Genomic DNA, 17,364 nt, shown 5'->3' with positions numbered 1-17,364 from the left:
ATGTTTAGGTGAATTAAATATGCATGTGGGCCCCATCTGGTTATTAGGGACATATTTGTAATTTTAGCACGTTGAGGGCATAAATGTAATATATGTGTATATTGTGATTGATACAAGGAGTGAGTGGTGATATATCTATCATGCACAATCCGAGACGGTCCCAGGGAGTAGTTTAGTGAAATAGTCACAACAAGTTCAAATAATCGGCTCGGAACAAGCCTAGGGGTATTTTGGGAACACTGCTGTTATCCAGATTTCCGGATAGCGTTTAGATGGATATCCTCGGGGAAGCAGAATTATCAATGTCTTTCACGGTAGGTGACCAGAGCTCGCGGATGGACAGAAAGGCTTCGCCTCTTCCGTTTAGTGTCCGGATTACTCTTTCAAGCAAACGCGACACGGAAGCTCGTCAACTCTCCCGGACTCCCGAAGGGGTATCCTTCGGGGAAGCTCCTTCCAGGAGAAGCGCTTCAAGTGGTCTTCGCGGAAACAGTTCCGTGCCTCGCACGGAACAAGGCCAGGCGGTCGAGTCATGGAGGAGGCATAGTTGGAATGATATCCGCCTGACACGCCCGACAGGTCAAAGCCGCACACATCCCAGCACGCCTAAAAGTACTATTTCGCCTACTGTTCCGCTGACAACTTGGAAAAGACGGCTGCCTTTGTGCATTCCCCATACTTTCACGTAAATATACCCACATAGAGCCTGGTAGCCAGGTGACTACGGTAATTGTATCCCCTATTTATGGCTGGTGTAATTAAGACTCATGTGAGTAGAGAAAAACCCTAATCCAAAACCCTAGCTATAAATACCCCCTCATTTTACAATAGGGAGGACGGCCAACAAATCACATAGCAAGAACTCTACTAAAATCTCTCTAGCTTCATCTTGTCCAAGAGAACCCGAGAGAAACACTGTGAGGTTGTGAGTTCCTTATACACCAGCTGTTTGACTGTTATTCTCTACAAGTATAATAACATCGACTCGTGGACTAGGGCTCGTTAACGCCTGAACCACGTAAAAACACTGTTTGTTTATTTATATTTCTGCACTTTTATAGCTTTTGTCTTTTTATTATTCCGTTCGTATTCGTTTCCGAAAAACTCGGTAAACATTTTGGTGCTTTCATTGAGAGCTGTAGGAAGTTGTTAGTCAGATCTTTTTCTGTGTATTGAAAAGATGGTGACTACGAGAAAATCTGCGGTTGACAAAAGTGCTAGGGTCGACCCCGATACTATGATGGAAGATGTGGTACAAAACGAACCCTTGGACCACCACGGTGAAGACCCGACATCCCGCCAGGATCGGGTCAGTACTGAAGATACGACATACCTAGAAAGCGAGGAAGAGTATGTCCAAGACGGTTACTACAAAGACGGCTACTACTACGAGAAGGATCCAGAACTGGTCCAAGTAGCCGAAGAACTGGTGGTCACTAAGGCCAAGCTTGCTGAGCAGGAGCGCGTCTCCGAAAAAATGCAGCGCATGATGGAGTGCCTCCAGAGCAAGTTCGGAGACCTAGGCGACTCAGACGAGGATGCCTTTGTTCCAGGTGGTGCTGATGCCACCATGCCGGATCCAGCCGCCGCTGGACCATCCAAAACCGCCCCTAACAAGGGCAAAGAAAAGGTTGGGGAGCCTGCACGCACTAACGCCCCTGCACCTCCTAAAGGCATGGATCACCAGGCCGACTGCCCCCCCCGCGCGCAGAAGGTCTCTGGCGCTTCGAAGCCCAGACGTCCTTCAGCCCCAAGGGGGCACTCTGTGCCTAAAGGGCCCGGTGCTAAGGCACCCAGGCCTAGGGGAAGGAACAACCGCTCCAGTGATTCCGTCAACCAGGACGGTCGGGCTGCGAACTCGCACTCCGAAGATAGCTAGTCCACGGTGGACCTAAGAAGAAGGTTGGAGGCCAAGTATGAAAAGGCCAAAGGAGAAAAGGCCCGGCCTCGCGGAGATGACCTCCGAAATCATATTAATGACAAGCTCCGGGGACGTGACCTCCCGGAGAGTGATACAAAGAGGCTCGAGGAACAGATTGCTGCCTTGACTAAGCTAGTCCGGAAGCAAAGTGGGGCCCTGTCAAACTCTGAGGAGGAAGACCCGGAACCATGTATTCAGAGGATCGCGGAAACGTCCCTCCCGGACAACTTCAAAATGCCTCACATAGAATTATATGACGGGAGGACAGACCCGCGCACCCATCTAGCTAAATACAACAAAATGATGCAAGTGGCGCGCGTCAGTGAAGATGCCAAATGCATGTGCTTCTCACTCACCCTTACCAAGTCCGCGGAGGACTGGTGGAAAAGATTAGCTCCCGGATCCATCCACAGTTGGAAGGAGCTACAGTCCGCGTTCAGAAGACAGTTCATTGCTGCCCGAGACCACGACATGGAAGTTGGTTCCTTAACCAACATCAAGCAGCTACCCAATGAGAACCTCAAAGCTTTCATTCAGAGAATGATGGAAGCTGCTGCAAAAACCAAGGTCAGCGATGACATGAAGCTGATTGCCCTTCAATCGGGCCTTACTGTCGGCTCCCTGCTATGGGGGGAAATGCAAAGGAGACGGGCAGAAACGCTGTCCGAATTCATGTCAAAAGCTCAAGGAATCATCAACCTTGAGGATGCCTACCAGCAGGCCTTTGGAGTTCCCCCAGCTCCAACGCCTTCCGTGACTGCGCCGAGCTTTGCTTCGCAAGCTCCCGCACCAGCCCTCACGCTTCCAGGAGCCCAATTCACTCCAAGTGTGTATGGGCCTTCCGCGTCTGCTCAGACGCCGAGTCAAACCCATTTCTCTGGGTACGGAGCTGTACAAACCGGATGTAGTATCGCTCCTGGTCTGCCGCAGCCGCAAGCGGAAGGCCCAGAATGAAATTTGAGCCAATCGCGGAGCAAACGAAGCGGAAGAAACTCCAACCAGGGAGACCATTCAAAGAAACCCCGGAAGGACTATGAGCCCAAGTTCACGGAGTGTACCAGTTTGATAGACTCGCGAGAGAATGTCTATCGGGCGACCTGTAATATGGTCAACTACAGGAAGCCCCCGAAAGTGTCTCACGGAGGAAGGCGTCCACGAGACTCCAATAAGAGGTGTGAGTTCCACGGAGACGTGGGGCACACCACGAACGAGTGCCTTCAGCTGAAGGATGAGATCGAGTCCCTGGCAAGAGCGGGACACCTCGGTCAGTGGGTGAGGATACCCATTATCTATCCCGGACAGGGAGTAGTTCACGGAGCTGCATATTCCCCGGGACAGAGGGGGACCGCTAGCGCTCCTGGAGCCGGTCACCCCCAAGCTCCCGGGTCTCAGTTCCCAGCGCTTCCTGCTCCAACTGCTCTGGCACCCATTGCCTTGTTGGCTCCAGGACCTGGCAACCCATATCCGCCCGGCCTTGCTCCGCCACCCGTTGACGGACACGTAGCCACCATTTCCGGAGGACCGCACCTTGCCAGAAGCACCCGCAACTCCCAGAAGAGGTACTTGAGGGAGTTAGAACACACTGGGGAGATGTGCACCTTAGTTCAATCACCTGCTCAACGTCCCCAAATGATGGACCTTCCCATCACCTTCACGGAGGACGATGCTCGACATGTGCACTTCCCCCACAACGATCCCCTCGTGGTGGAAGCCCAGATTGCCAATAAGAAGGTCTCACGGATTTTGGTCGATAACGGAAGCTCCGTAAACATCCTCTTCAAAGCGGCCTTCCACGCGATCAGATTAACTGAGACAGACCTGACCACATGCCCCATCCAGCTTCAAGGGTTCAATGGGGATGCACTCATGCCATTAGGCAAAATTCAACTTCCAGTCACCCTCAGAGGAGAAAGCGACGCTTGTGCCTTCAAGCACAGCACATTCGTGGTGGTCGACTGCCCCACGGTGTATAATGCCATCCTAGGCCGACCGGTCCTAATAGATTGTGGGGCCATAACCTCGATACGCCACTTATGCTTGAAGTTTCCATGCGACGATGGGCGTATCGGCACCCTCCGAGGAGACCAACGAAGTGCACGAAGCTGTTATAACGTCTCCGTTCGATCCGTCTACACGGTCCAGGAGACGGTTGCTGCCATTCCTTTGGCAGAAGAATTACCAGAAACTGGGGGTGCTCAAGAGGCATACTTTGACGAACTTGACCCAAGAGTGGGAATCGAGAAAGCGATAGAGCCGATGTAGGAAGTCGAAGAGGTGATCCTCAACCCGGGAGATCCCACCAAAGTCATTCAGGTGGGGAAAAACCTGCCATCGGCCATTCGAGATAAGATCGTGGCCATTGTGAAGAATAATCAGGATATCCTGGCATGGTGCCACGCTGATATGACAGGGATTAATCCTAATGTTGCGTACCACGCACTCAACATAGACCCATCTGCAACTCCAGTTCGCCAAAAGAGGAGGCCGTTAGACCCAGTGAGGGCCGAAGCCGTCAAAGCTGAAGTGGACAAGCTGATGTCCATAGGCTTTCTCCAGGAGTCACACTATCCCGTGTGGTTGGCCAACCCAGTTCTGGTCCCGAAACCCGATGGGTCCTGGAGAATGTGCATTGACTTCACGGACCTAAACAAAGCCTGCCCGAAAGATTGTTTCCCTCTTCCGCGAATCGATCAGATGGTAGACGCTACTTCTGGGTACGAACTCTTATCCTTCATGGATGCGTACTCCGGATACAACCAGATCAAGATGCATGTCGCAGACCAGGAACACACCAGCTTCCTCACGGACAAGGGTGTCTACTGTTACGTGGTCATGCCTTTCGGTTTGAAGAATGCTGGGGCGACGTACCAGCGTCTAGTAATCAGGATGTTCAAGGACCAACTAGGGAGGAACATGGAGGTGTACGTGGACGACATGTTGGTAAAATCCAAGATCTCCGGGGACCACAGTGACGACCTTGAGGAAGCTTTCGCCGTGATCCGAAAGTATGGAATGAAACTGAATCCAAAGAAATGTACTTTCGGGGTCTCGTCTGGGAAGTTCCTCGGTTTCATTGTCAGCTCCCGCGGAGTGGAAGCCAACCCTGAGAAAATTAAGGCGTTCATAGATATGCCTTCCCCCCGGAAGCATAAGGATGTCCAGAGCGTTACCGGAAGGATAGCTGCTCTCAGCCGCTTCGTATCCAAGGCCACTGACAAGTGTATCCCCTTCTTCAATGTGTTGCGAGGAAACAAGAAGTTCGAGTGGACCCCCGAATGCGAAGCAGCCTTCCAACACCTCAAGGAACATTTAACCCGAGCTCCCGTTCTGTCCAAACCTGTCGAAGGAGAGGCGTTGTTCTTATACTTAGCTGTGACAGAGCACGTAGTGAGTGCCGCTGTCGTCCGGGAAGATGGTCGTATCCAGCTCCCTGTGTATTACGTAAGCAAGAGGTTACTGGACGCCGAGTCCAGATATTCAATGATCGAAAAACTCTCCCTCTGCTTGCTAATTGCTTCGCGGAAGCTAAGGCCATATTTCCAGGCGCACACCATCAAAGTACTCACCAACCACCCTCTCCGACAAGTCTTGCAGAAACCCGAGTCTTCTGGCAAATTTCTTAAGTGGGCCATGGAACTGAGCCAGTTCGACATCCACTACCAACCACGTGTTTCCATAAAAGGACAAGCTCTCGCGGACTTTATTGTGGAATGCTCAGGAATGAATGACCTCCCGGAAGATCCTGTCCCGGAACTTCCCACATGGAAGGTCTATGTAGACGGAGCCTCAAATGAAAAAGGAGCTGGAACAGCGGTCATCCTAATATCTCCCCAAGGGCATCAGCTCCAGAGCGCCATCCGTTTCGCGTTCCCAGCATCCAACAACGAGGCAGAACACGAAGCCATGTTAGCTGGATTACGACTGGCCAGAGAAGTCGGAGCCCAAAAAATTGAAGTATACAGCGACTCCCTACTTATGGTAAACCAAATATCCGGGGAATACCAGACGAAAGGCGAAAAAATGGCTGCCTACGTGTCTCTCTCCCGCGGCCTATTGCAGCATTTCAAAGGCTACCAAATCCGCCAGGTCCCCCGGGACCAGAACTCACTCGCGGACACGCTGGCCAAGCTTGCAACAGACCCGGAGATCGAACAATATGGCCTGGTGCCCATCGGGAACTTAGAAGCACCCACTACCGAGACACAGAGGGTAAATGCCATCATCGACCATTCCCATTCCTGGATAGGACCCATCCTCAGATTTCTCACCACCAGAGATCTCCCCACTGATAAAGCTGACGCAAGAAAGCTCCAGTATCAAGCTCCCCGATACGTGGTTATGGATGGAAAGCTTTACCGCAGGGGGTTGTCCATACCCTTCCTTAGGTGTGTGGCCAGAACCGAAGTCAGCGCCATCATCCATGAGGTTCACGAAGGCTTCTGTGGCGACCATACCTCCGGGCTGAGCCTCTCCAAAAAGATCCTTCAACAAGGATACTTCTGGCCCACCATGAAGAAGGATTGTGTGGATTATGTCAGAAAATGTGAGCAGTGCCAGAGGTACGCCAAGGTTCCGCGAGCGCCGCCTACAGAAATTACCTTAATGACCAGCCCCTGGCCGTTCGCCGTTTGGGGCATTGACCTAGTAGGTTCCCTTCCAACTGGAAAGGGTGGAGTGAAGTATGCCATAGTCGCGGTAGACTACTTCACCAAATGGGCTGAAGCTGAACCTATGAACACGGTCACATCTAAAAAAGCACTGGACTTTGTCATTAGGAATATAGTGTGTCGTTTTCGGCTTCCACGAAAAATTGTGTCCGACAACGGGAAGCAATTTGACAGTGAACATTTCACGAACTTCTGTGCTTCGCATGGAATTATCAAAAGCTTTTCCGCAGTTGCCAGACCCCAAGCTAATGGGCAAGTGGAGGCAGTAAACAAAATCTTAAAGACCACGTTGAAGAAAAAACTCCAAGCCTGCAAGGCTCACTGGCCGGAAGAACTTCCGCGAGTACTTTGGGCCTATCGCACAACAGAGAGAACTTCGACGGGGCACACGCCTTATTCCATGACCTTCGGTTGCGAGGCCGTCATCCCAGTAGAAACTATGATCCCCTCTCACAGGCAGGATACCTACGACCCTACCCGGAACCACGCCCTTCTCCAGGAGTCCCTGGACATGATCGAAGAGCTCCGGGAGCAGTCGCAGGTCCAACTAAAAATGTACCAAGGCAAGATAGCCCGACACTTTAACACGAGAGTCAAGAGCCGTACATTCGAAGTTGGGGATCTTGTCCTACGGAGAGTATTTCCTGCTATGCAGGATCCGGGAGTGGGAGTCCTCGGACCCAACTGGGAAGGCCCCTATGAAGTCCAAGAAAAAGTGGGCCATGGGACGTATCACTTAAAGAGACTCGACGGATCTAAAGTCCCGCGCGCCTGGAACGCGGAGTACCTCCGCCGTTACTATCAGTAGGCCCCGGACTATCTAGTCGAAAGTCCTTGGTGGACGTAGCAAAAGTGTAAAATGTGGAGATAATCCTCCCTGCTGTAAAACACATGCCTAGCAGGCTAATTTAATGAAACACGGAGAGATTCACTCCGCTTTTACTGCACTTTTTATCCCTGTGTTCAAAGCTGCGTTTTAACAAGTGACCACGCGGTCCAGAGACGTCCGGACCCCACGCTCACTTGGGGGGGTATACATGGCTAAGGCATAGCCATACGCCCCTTGAACAAAACATACACAGAACACCACTTATGTGCTAGCATTGTGTTTGAAAATTTTAAATTGTTAAGCTTAGGTTAATTTGTTGCCATGAACATGCTTGCATTACGTGTCATGTGTGCATTATGTGTTTATGTGAAAATTGCCATTGAAATGCCTGCCATTATGCATCATGAAAATTATCTCCTGTGTAGCCCAGCGATGAACAGGACTGGGGGTTGGGGCACGTTCAGAGAGCTACGCCGAAACACCCCCTACTCCCTGACAAGTCCTTTGCAAATACTCCGCGATCGCTGTAGAGCTTTGCTTCGCAAGCTCCAGCTCCGGGTCCCGCAAGGCGAGAGATGGCAAGATCCGCGACCGTTGTAAGCCTTGCTTCGCAAGCTCCAGCTCCGGATCTCACAAAATAATGCATGGCGAGCTCCTCGACCATTGCAAGTTTCAGCTCCAGGAGCAGACATGGTCGATCCCCCACTCACAGCAGGCCTTGCTTCGCAAAGCCCCTGCTCCAGGATCGCACCTGGTGGGTGTGGCAATTTCACCGACAGCAACGAGCCTTGCTTCGCAAGGCTCCGTGCCAGGTCCCTAAAGCCAGCCACCATGAGGTTCGCAACGATAGTTAGTTTTGCTTCGAAAAGATCTAACCTTAAGTCTAGCGACGCTCACCAAAAGAACTCCCGTTCCGAGCCATGGAACGGCTCACCTTAGCAATCCCAGCGAACAGTATAACTACAAGTCCCGGGATTGGCTATTCGCCTTAGGAAAGCTAAAATACGATGGAAGGAGTCTGGCCGTTGGAACCAGGAAACCTTCGTAACCTAGAAACTACGTGGGAAAACACATCAGCCGTTAGAGCTTCAAGTGGGAAGTGCATAGGTTCTGGCCGTTGGAACCAAAACCTCATGCGCCCCTACAACAGTTTCTACCGTATAAAAGTCTACCCTAAACGCAAAGATAAATAAAGAACTCGGCAGAAAAGAAAGGAGAATGCTATAATTATGGCAAATATGTCTGCAATGAGAAAAGAGTACAAGGAGCTTCGCCCCAAAGAAAAACTCAAATGAAAAATTATTAAAGATAAGGCCCCTTCAAGCATTGGGGGTGGCAGTAGTGTCTGCGTCCAAGGCCTCGAGGTCGGCAGTTCCAACTGGGGCAGGCGGAGTCGGCTCATTGGGAGGTGGAACTTCATCACATGCAGGTTCAGAGGTCCCCGCCTCTCCGGGATCTCCTGCTTCAGGGGCTCCAGCACGCTCGTCAACGTTGTAAGTTTGGACGTACACCTCTGGGCCTTGATCCCACACCTGTAACTTCTCCCTCATGGCGTCAGCATCCTCTCCCAGATAGCCTAGTACCTCCGGGTTCATTTTCCAGAGTTGATGCATGAGGGCCACGTGCGATATATTAATCGTCCTGTTCAGAACCACCTCGGCATCCTCTCTCTCCTTCAAGCGCTCCGCCTCGGAGGTTGCCAGCTGTGCCTCCGCGACAGCTAATTGAGCCCTTAGTTTTTCCATCTCGGCCTTGGAGGCATCCCGCTCTCCCTTAAGAGAATCAATCTTCTTACGCTGCTCCCTATTTTGGCTCAGCACGGATTGCTTCTCGGTCACATGCCCCCTGGCAGTGAATTGCAAGGCTCCGATCTCTTTATCCTTCTCGGCGAGCCCCAACTCCAGCATAGACACGAGATCCTTGCTCCTCTTATGAAATTGCTCCTCCTCGTGCAGCTTACTCTGAAGAGTGGAATATTCCTCTTGCTGCTTAAGGAGGAGATCATTTTTTGATTGCAAGCGGGCTTCCAAGGTATCCTTCTCCACCCTGGCTTGGGACAGCTCTTCCCGGAGCTGGGAGTTTTCGGCCTTCGTCTCATCCGACCGCTGTCTGAACTCATTCTCTGCGTTGGCCCGGTACTCTCGATATTTGGCAAGATATTTCTTGTCCGCCTCTTCCTCAGCCGTGCGCCGGGCCTGATCAATCTTCTCCGAAGCCTCCAAGGCCTGTTGGGTCAGTTTCTGCTTCTCCGCCTCCAAGGCCTGGCGAGCCAGCTGGCTCTCCTCCAGCTGAACCAGAACTTCACCCACCTCCCGGAACGAGCGTTCCACGATCATAGAGGCCTGCAAGGAAAGACAACAGAATGAGTTAAGCCGGACCAAAAGACAGATGATCCCAAAACACAACAACTGACGGCTTACCCCTTACTGCTACTGATGGCCCATTTCTCAGAATTGAGCTCGCACAAGCTCAGGGCCATGTCCTCCATCATCTCCGCTCCGAACGGCGCCAATGCACGTCCAAGCCTAGGCACCAGCCTCTTCTCCAAGGCTAGGCCATCCAAAACCGCTCCAGCCGGGTGAAGAGACCTCACCCCCTCGGCCAACTCAGCTCTCTTCACGGCAAACAAGTTGTCTGCCCTTCGTTGAGTAATGGCCTTCTCAGCCTCCAACCGTCTCTTCAAAAAATTATCGGCCCGTCTTACACCCTCCAGGAGGGCAGCGGGGAAACGGGTTGGTTTCTGCGGGAAGTGGAACTTCAGGCCAGGCAGAGGAAGGTTTGTTTGCTGAGAAGAAGGAGACCCCGAAAGGGTGGACTCCCTTTGGGCTGGAGGAGGAGGCAGACGGAGTATTAAGGCCCCGGTCTGTTGTTTTTGCTGCTGCGGTGGCGGAGGTGACTGCCTTTGTTGTTGTTGTTGCTTTTGCTACTGCGGCAGCGGAAGTAATTGCCCTTGTTGTTGCTGCTGGTTTGGATGTTGTTGTTGCTGCCGCTGTGGCGTTGGTGATTGTCTCTGTTGTTCTTGTTGCTGCTGTTGTTGTAGTTGTGGTTGCTGTCGTTGCTGTTGTTGTTGCCTTCGACCAGGAGAAGAGTGTCTAAGGCGTTTCTTCTTAGCGCCCTCAGCATCTTCTCCGGGATGCTTGCTCACCCCAGTTGTTTTCACGGGGAACACAAGGCCTTCCCCATCGCTACTGCCACTCGAGACCATCATAGCCTCGGAAGGCCCGTCGGCAGGAGACTTCTCTACCCCCGGAGACGCTTGCGCCTCGCCACTTGTCCTCTTGGGGGTGGCAGCTTTACCTCCCCTACCAACCTTGGCCTTCCGTCCTTTCCCCTTGGACGGGTCTTGGCTGGTGGCAGCCTTCTTAATGAGCAAGGTAACTCTCCCCAACATCTTGGCTTCTGGGTACTCTGCAAGAAACATACGAAGCAAGGTTAACGAACCAACAAGCAATGAGAAAGAAGATAAGCAGAAGACAAGACAATCAACAACATAAAAGCACAAGCAAGTCCGCCAGCAGGGAACAAGAAACAAGAAAAAGAAAAGTTTGAAAGGGACGACCATGCACGAGAAACGTGGATGGCCTTCCCCGAGCAAAACAAAACACCGCTTCCTGCTCCAGGAAGCTCCTGTACTCCTTGAAGTCCGGGAATGACATGCTGAGGGAAGAAGGGTCAACCATGATGACACCTTCTGGCAGACTACCGTCACTCAGACACCCAAGGAGCTCATCTACCCTATCGCAATATCTGTAAAAGGGTATCCTACGCGGATCTAGCCTAAGGAAGCGGGGATCGAACCCCATCTGAGAGGTCAGGGAAACCTCACACAGGCTGGGGGTGTGGATCAATCGAAAACTAGTCTTACCTCTCCCGGAGGTACTAGCCCCCGGAGCCCCTTCGTTAGGGTAAGCCGCGGCGTGGCGGGCCTCGATCTCCTCTTCCTCCGGCTGGGGGTCGGGGAACCTCTCCGCCCAGCTAGGAGATAAAGTATTCTCATCCCGGGCTGCTTGGTTGATCACCTTGGACAGCTCCAGGGCAATCTGCTCCCGGATGTCAGCTGACACCTGACTTTGCCCCCTGCCACTCACTGGCTCAATGTTTTGGAAAGAGGTGAGTAGCCCATACTCCGTCAAAGATTCGGAGGTCACAAGTCCCTCCACTTTCAACTCTTCCTCCAAAAGCCCTTCGTAAAACTTGGACCTCCTTATCATCTCCGCACAGCGAGGTGTCCGCGGAATGACTTCTGCAAAATTCAAATACAAGCATTAGAGATCCTCCTGAAAGGCAAATCAAACGCAAAGAAACAAAGTTGAAAAGGAGAGGAAGGAGCACTTACCAGGGATTTTGAAGTCCAAAGATAGGGCTGGCACCCTCTTCAGTGGGAAGCCAGTCGTCAGGAACCAGTACTCCCGGAGGTCTGGAACCCTCGCGGTATGACAGGTGGGACACATCACGTCTGGGTGCCTTTCCAGCCTGTAAAATCCCACCTTGTCTGAATGACCCCTCATAGGCTGAGACTTCAACCCGTAGAAGTACAGCACCTCCTCCGGGGTAGGAGCTTCTAGTTTCCGGGACTTGCAAAAGATGAACCACCCCGCTAGGAGCTTGTAGCTGGGGGGAATCAACTGGAAGGGGGCAATCCCCGCCTTCACATAGAAATTGGCAAAGTAACTTCTTAGGGGCAAGTGCGCCCCACACACTATGTGTGCCCAGCTCCAGGCACCAAAGCCCTCGTGACCCTAGCTAGCCGACTCGCCCAACACCGACAGACGGTGCCACATCAGACCTGGGATGTTCTTCAGGCCTGCCTCGGAGGAGTACAGCTCCAGCATGCCGTAATTCCTTAACAGGTTCGGCTTCTAGTCCATCTCCCAGATTGAACTATTGGAAGTCGGTGGGCTAGCCGCGACCACTTTTGCCTTTCCTTTTCCCTTTGCGCCAGCGACAGGGGAACCCTTCTCCTGGGAAGAATCAGCCTCCACCACAGCGAGGAGTTGTTCCTTTGAGATGTTCGTCACTGAACAAAAGAAAGAAAGAAGAAAACACTCTAAGCAGTCAGCACCCTTGTCATACCCTAGTGGTATCAAAGGCGTCGGGGAGACCCTCCCCGAAAACTGCTTGGAGAGGCTCCCACCGAGCTTGCCGAGGGGTTGGCACCATGCCACCCGAAGGGCAGTAAGGAACCAGACTCAGACTCCGAGCCTAAGCCCACCAAAAGAAGTGTTTTTCCAGAGAAAGACACCCTAAAGGCGTTCATGCTTATGCCCTAAAACAGCAAACCAGAACAACGCAAGCAAGACAAGGAACGACTTTCCAAACGCAAATCGTCAAAGCATGCAAAAGAGACTACTTATCGACTCACATCAAGCACATGCCTATCAAAGCCCTATTCACGCATGCACATAGGCGATAATGGCAGAAAACTCAACTCTAACAACTACCAACAACCTAAGGTTTGGGAGGAAAGAGCAAAGTAGAAATACTTACTGGAATTCGGGTAGTTGAAGGTTGAAGGAGTAACCGGATCACTGCACAACACGGTCGCGAGAAGTAAAAGCTGCAAAGACGAACGGCGATTCAAACCCTAAACTTCGGTGAATAAACCCACTGCCAAATCAAAAGAAAAGTTTCTAGATCCCTTACCAAAAGAAGTGGCAAGTTCGAAGGAATGGAAGCTTGGAGGTCTGAGAGTTCGAAGGTTTGGGAATCTGAAAATCTGAAGGATAGAGAATTTGAAAGCGTAAAGAGGAAGAAAGGTCTGTTCCCTCGTTTTTATAGCAGGGAAGAAGTCGTTTCGAATTCCTCAAATGGACGGTCCCGATCTTCCCATTCCGTGTGCATCAGATCCAACGGCTGGAGATGAAGCGACGATCCTATTTATGACTCCTCGGATGGGAATAAAGTATTTATTTCCCATCATTATACCACCTCGGGCCCGGAGTACCATTAAAAACCGTCAAATCATTACTTAGATGCCTGACGCACGCATACTCAACCAGTCGCCTCACGCACACGTCTTGATCGCAGAACCATTCCCGGCATGACGCGTGGCCCTTGCCGCACTTGAGTACTTGAGTTCAAACAGAAGAAATTCCCTTTCTTTTTCATACTAACACTCAGGCGGGAAAAAGGAACCCTTCCGGGAACACAGAAGGTGGCCCCTCGCCTAATCTAAGAAACCGGAATACCCGGAGGACTGTACAAGCTCCCGGATCTCTCAAAGCTCCGTGACCTTGGGGGGTAAATGTTATCCAGATTTCCGGATAGCGTTTAGATGGATATCCTCGGGGAAGCAGAATTATCAATGTCTTTCACGGTAGGTGACCAGAGCTCGCGGATGGACAGAAAGGCTTCGCCTCTTCCGTTTAGTGTCCGGATTACTCTTTCAAGCAAACGCGACACGGAAGCTCGTCAACTCTCCCGGACTCCCAAAGGGGTATCCTTCGGGGAAGCTCCTTCCAGGAGAAGCGCTTCAAGTGGTCTTCGCGGAAACAGTTCCGTGCCTCGCACGGAACAAGGCTAGGCGGTCGAGTCATGGAGGAGGCATAGTTGGAATGATATCCGCCTGACACGCCCGACAGGTCAAAGCCGCACACATCCCAGCACGCCTAAAAGTACTATTTCGCCTACTGTTCCGCTGACAACTTGGAAAAGACGGCTGCCTTTGTGCATTCCCCATACTTTCATGTAAATATACCCACATAGAGCCTGGTAGCCAGGTGACTACGGTAATTGTATCCCCTATTTATGGCTGGTGTAATTAAGACTCATGTGAGTAGAGAAAAACCCTAATCCAAAACCCTAGCTATAAATACCCCCTCATTTTACAATAGGGAGGACGGCCAACAAATCACATAGCAAGAACTCTACTAAAATCTCTCTAGCTTCATCTTGTCCAAGAGAACCCGAGAGAAACACTGTGAGGTTGTGAGTTCCTTATACACCAGCTGTTTGACTGTTATTCTCTACAAGTATAATAACATCGACTCGTGGACTAGGGCTCGTTAACGCCTGAACCACGTAAAAACACTGTTTGTTTATTTATATTTCTGCACTTTTATAACTCTTGTCTTTTTATTATTCCGTTCGTATTCGTTTCCGAAAAACTCGGTAAACATTTTGGTGCTTACCATTTTGGACATGTCGGGATTAAACATAGATTTATAGGAATACTCGAGGACTTAGCGGGATGTGGCATATGAAAAAATAGCCATTGGTGGCACTTGAGGATTAAGATAGGCTTAAGGGGTATTTTGGACCTTTGGCAAAGGGATAAAAATGTCTTAGGATACTAAGACTCTAGGATGACTTAGAAGTAAAGGAAACAAAGCTCTTAGCTCTCCCTCTCTCATTGGACTCTCTCTCCCTCTCTCTGCGGCTTGAAGATTTTTGAAGAAACTTGAGGATCCTAGGCTAAGGAAGTGAAAGATTGAAGCTTGCTGTTGTTGGGGTTAGGTCAAAGTTAAGCATATCTCAGAGGTAAGGGCCTAAGCTTAATCTATTCTGTATAATCCCGCTGAATTCTGTTAGAATTATAGGTTTGCATGTGAAAATGCAGTTTATGATTGGTTTCGGGTATTTGATGAATGTATGGAGATGTTTATGGAATTGGTGATATGTTTAGGCTATGTGAATAAGGATTCTAGGTTTAATTCTGGGTTTATTGGTGTTTGGGGTATGAATTTGGGGTTTAGACTCGAGGAAAAACGTACAAAAGAGCTTGAATTTCTGGGTTTGGGGGCTTGGGCCTGGGCCCTGTTCTTCAAGATTCATGGCCCGTGTGCTCGAAGAGGAAAAGCCTCTAGTTTGCCGAGGAGTCGCGGCCCTAGGGGAGCATGTCGCGGTTCGTGTCCTTCAGCAAGGAGGACCTCGCCTTCTGACTAGTAGTGGGCTGCAGCCCTAAAGGGCATGCCGCGACCCTAAATGGAAAGAAAAAAGAAACTAAGGTTTTAAGCTCGGGAATTAAAATGTTAAGGCTTGGGAAGGATTCTACTACCCGGTTTAGTGGAATCCAAGGTCCTGGAGGCTAGATTAATATTCCAATGTTATTTATTGTTTTAAGGCTTCATGGATAGTTATTATGAATGCGTTGAGACTAGGTTTTCAATGAGGCTCGGATTAGGGGACTGTGCTCGGGATCGCATTAGCTTATCACCTCGGGACACAGTAAGAAAATTGTTGTACCTATAGAGCAGGGCACGACCCTACTATTTGTGTTTTTCAAGGTGCGGCCCTATTGTTTATGCTTAATATATATTGTGATATCTTTGATTATTATGCTATGTTATTCATGTTTGTGAGTGAACGGTGAAGGCTGAGAATGGCATAAAGCTGTAACGACCTAGATTTTCAAGACTCGATAATGCAGAAATATAAATGTTTTCATTTAACAAAATGTGTCAAAAACCCATAAAAAAAACTTTTTAAAAAAAGTCGTATGGCCATACTTAACATTTAGTTACAAACATGTTTTATAAAGAGTAGAGTGAGCCTAGTTTAGGAAAATTACACAACATTTCCAAAAATAAAACGGCTTCCCAAAAGGTCGGTCCACATGTACATTTGCAAGGAAGAATCCAGCGCTCACTGCTCTGCCTTGCCCTTGCTCTTACCTACAACATGAAACAACTAGGTAAGCGAAAATGCTTAGTAAGATCAACTTTCAAACAAAGCATGTAGAGAATTAGGATTCCGGACCCTACACAATCAATTTCAAGAACGCTAAAGTGTCCTGGCAAACTGATGGTCATACCTGATAACCAATGATAAATTAATTCATAACTAGATAAAATCCTGCACTCAGAAAATCCCAGAACATGCAGATATATTATATCAAAACTATATCTTATCAACAATTATATCCCTGCACTCAGAAAATCCCAGAGTAAGCAGATATATTATATCACAACTATATCTTATCAACAAATATATCCCTGCACTCAGAACATCCCAGAGCAAGCAGATATATTATATCACAATATAATTCGAGACCAACGCTCTACAATTTCCATCAATTCAGGTGTAACGCGCCCTCCAACATAATTGCTAATCTGTAAAAGAGAATCAAGTCTCCACACTAAGATCTAGCAAATAAATATCCTCATCAATGGTAACTATTGTGTTACCTAGGGCATCACTACTTATCCAAGAGTGTAATCCAATTTACACGGTTTTACGGAGACTTCTATGTTAATCAGTGGTGCTAGTGAGCAGTTGCCTCTAGGGTGTTCAGCCTCACTCAATCTTGGCAACCCCTAGTATCTCTAGGCACTCTCACTGAATGGCCAATATTCACGACTGCTATCCGGGAATAACTTATCAGAGCACTTGCTTGGATTCTAACCGTCCAATGATTAAGTAAGCATGAGGGCCCCTAGGTCCCATTTATTTTGGCGCCCCTAGGTTTAACCAACTTATCCTCATCTCATGGCCACTTGTCGCGGTAATGAACCGGACATAAATAAAATCAAGCAGTGTGACGGGGATCAGCCGTCTAGGGTATGACGGACATCTACCGTTCATATTTTCTAACTCAGCACCCACTAGACTAACGTCTCTAAGCAACTTTCTACAACAAGGTATATATGTGCATGTATGCCTATACTAACATACAATACAATAATTGTTTAATGTTGCAGCCATACAATATAAGTTGACTTACTTGGAGTCCTTAGCGCTCAGTAGGTTTTCACCCTCCAACGTTCAATCCAGTTACGCTTAGCCAATATTGTAGTTATCCATATAGTATACTCGGATTAATTATGGCACTCATAATTCATTATTATTATTTTGGGCAGTTTGGTCATTTTAATCAAAGTCATTTGTAAGGATTTATAATCCTTATTTGGGTTTAAACCTATTAAGGAATGTCATACAAAATATTCGAGACTAAACCCTAAGTCTCGGGGAGACCTATCCTAAGGTCTCGATACCTAGGCTCGGGTACC

This window comes from Humulus lupulus, chromosome X (genome assembly GCF_963169125.1).
Source record: "Humulus lupulus chromosome X, drHumLupu1.1, whole genome shotgun sequence".
Taxonomy (NCBI): Eukaryota; Viridiplantae; Streptophyta; class Magnoliopsida; order Rosales; family Cannabaceae; genus Humulus; species Humulus lupulus.
Note: the sequence above shows the minus strand (reverse complement) of the source record.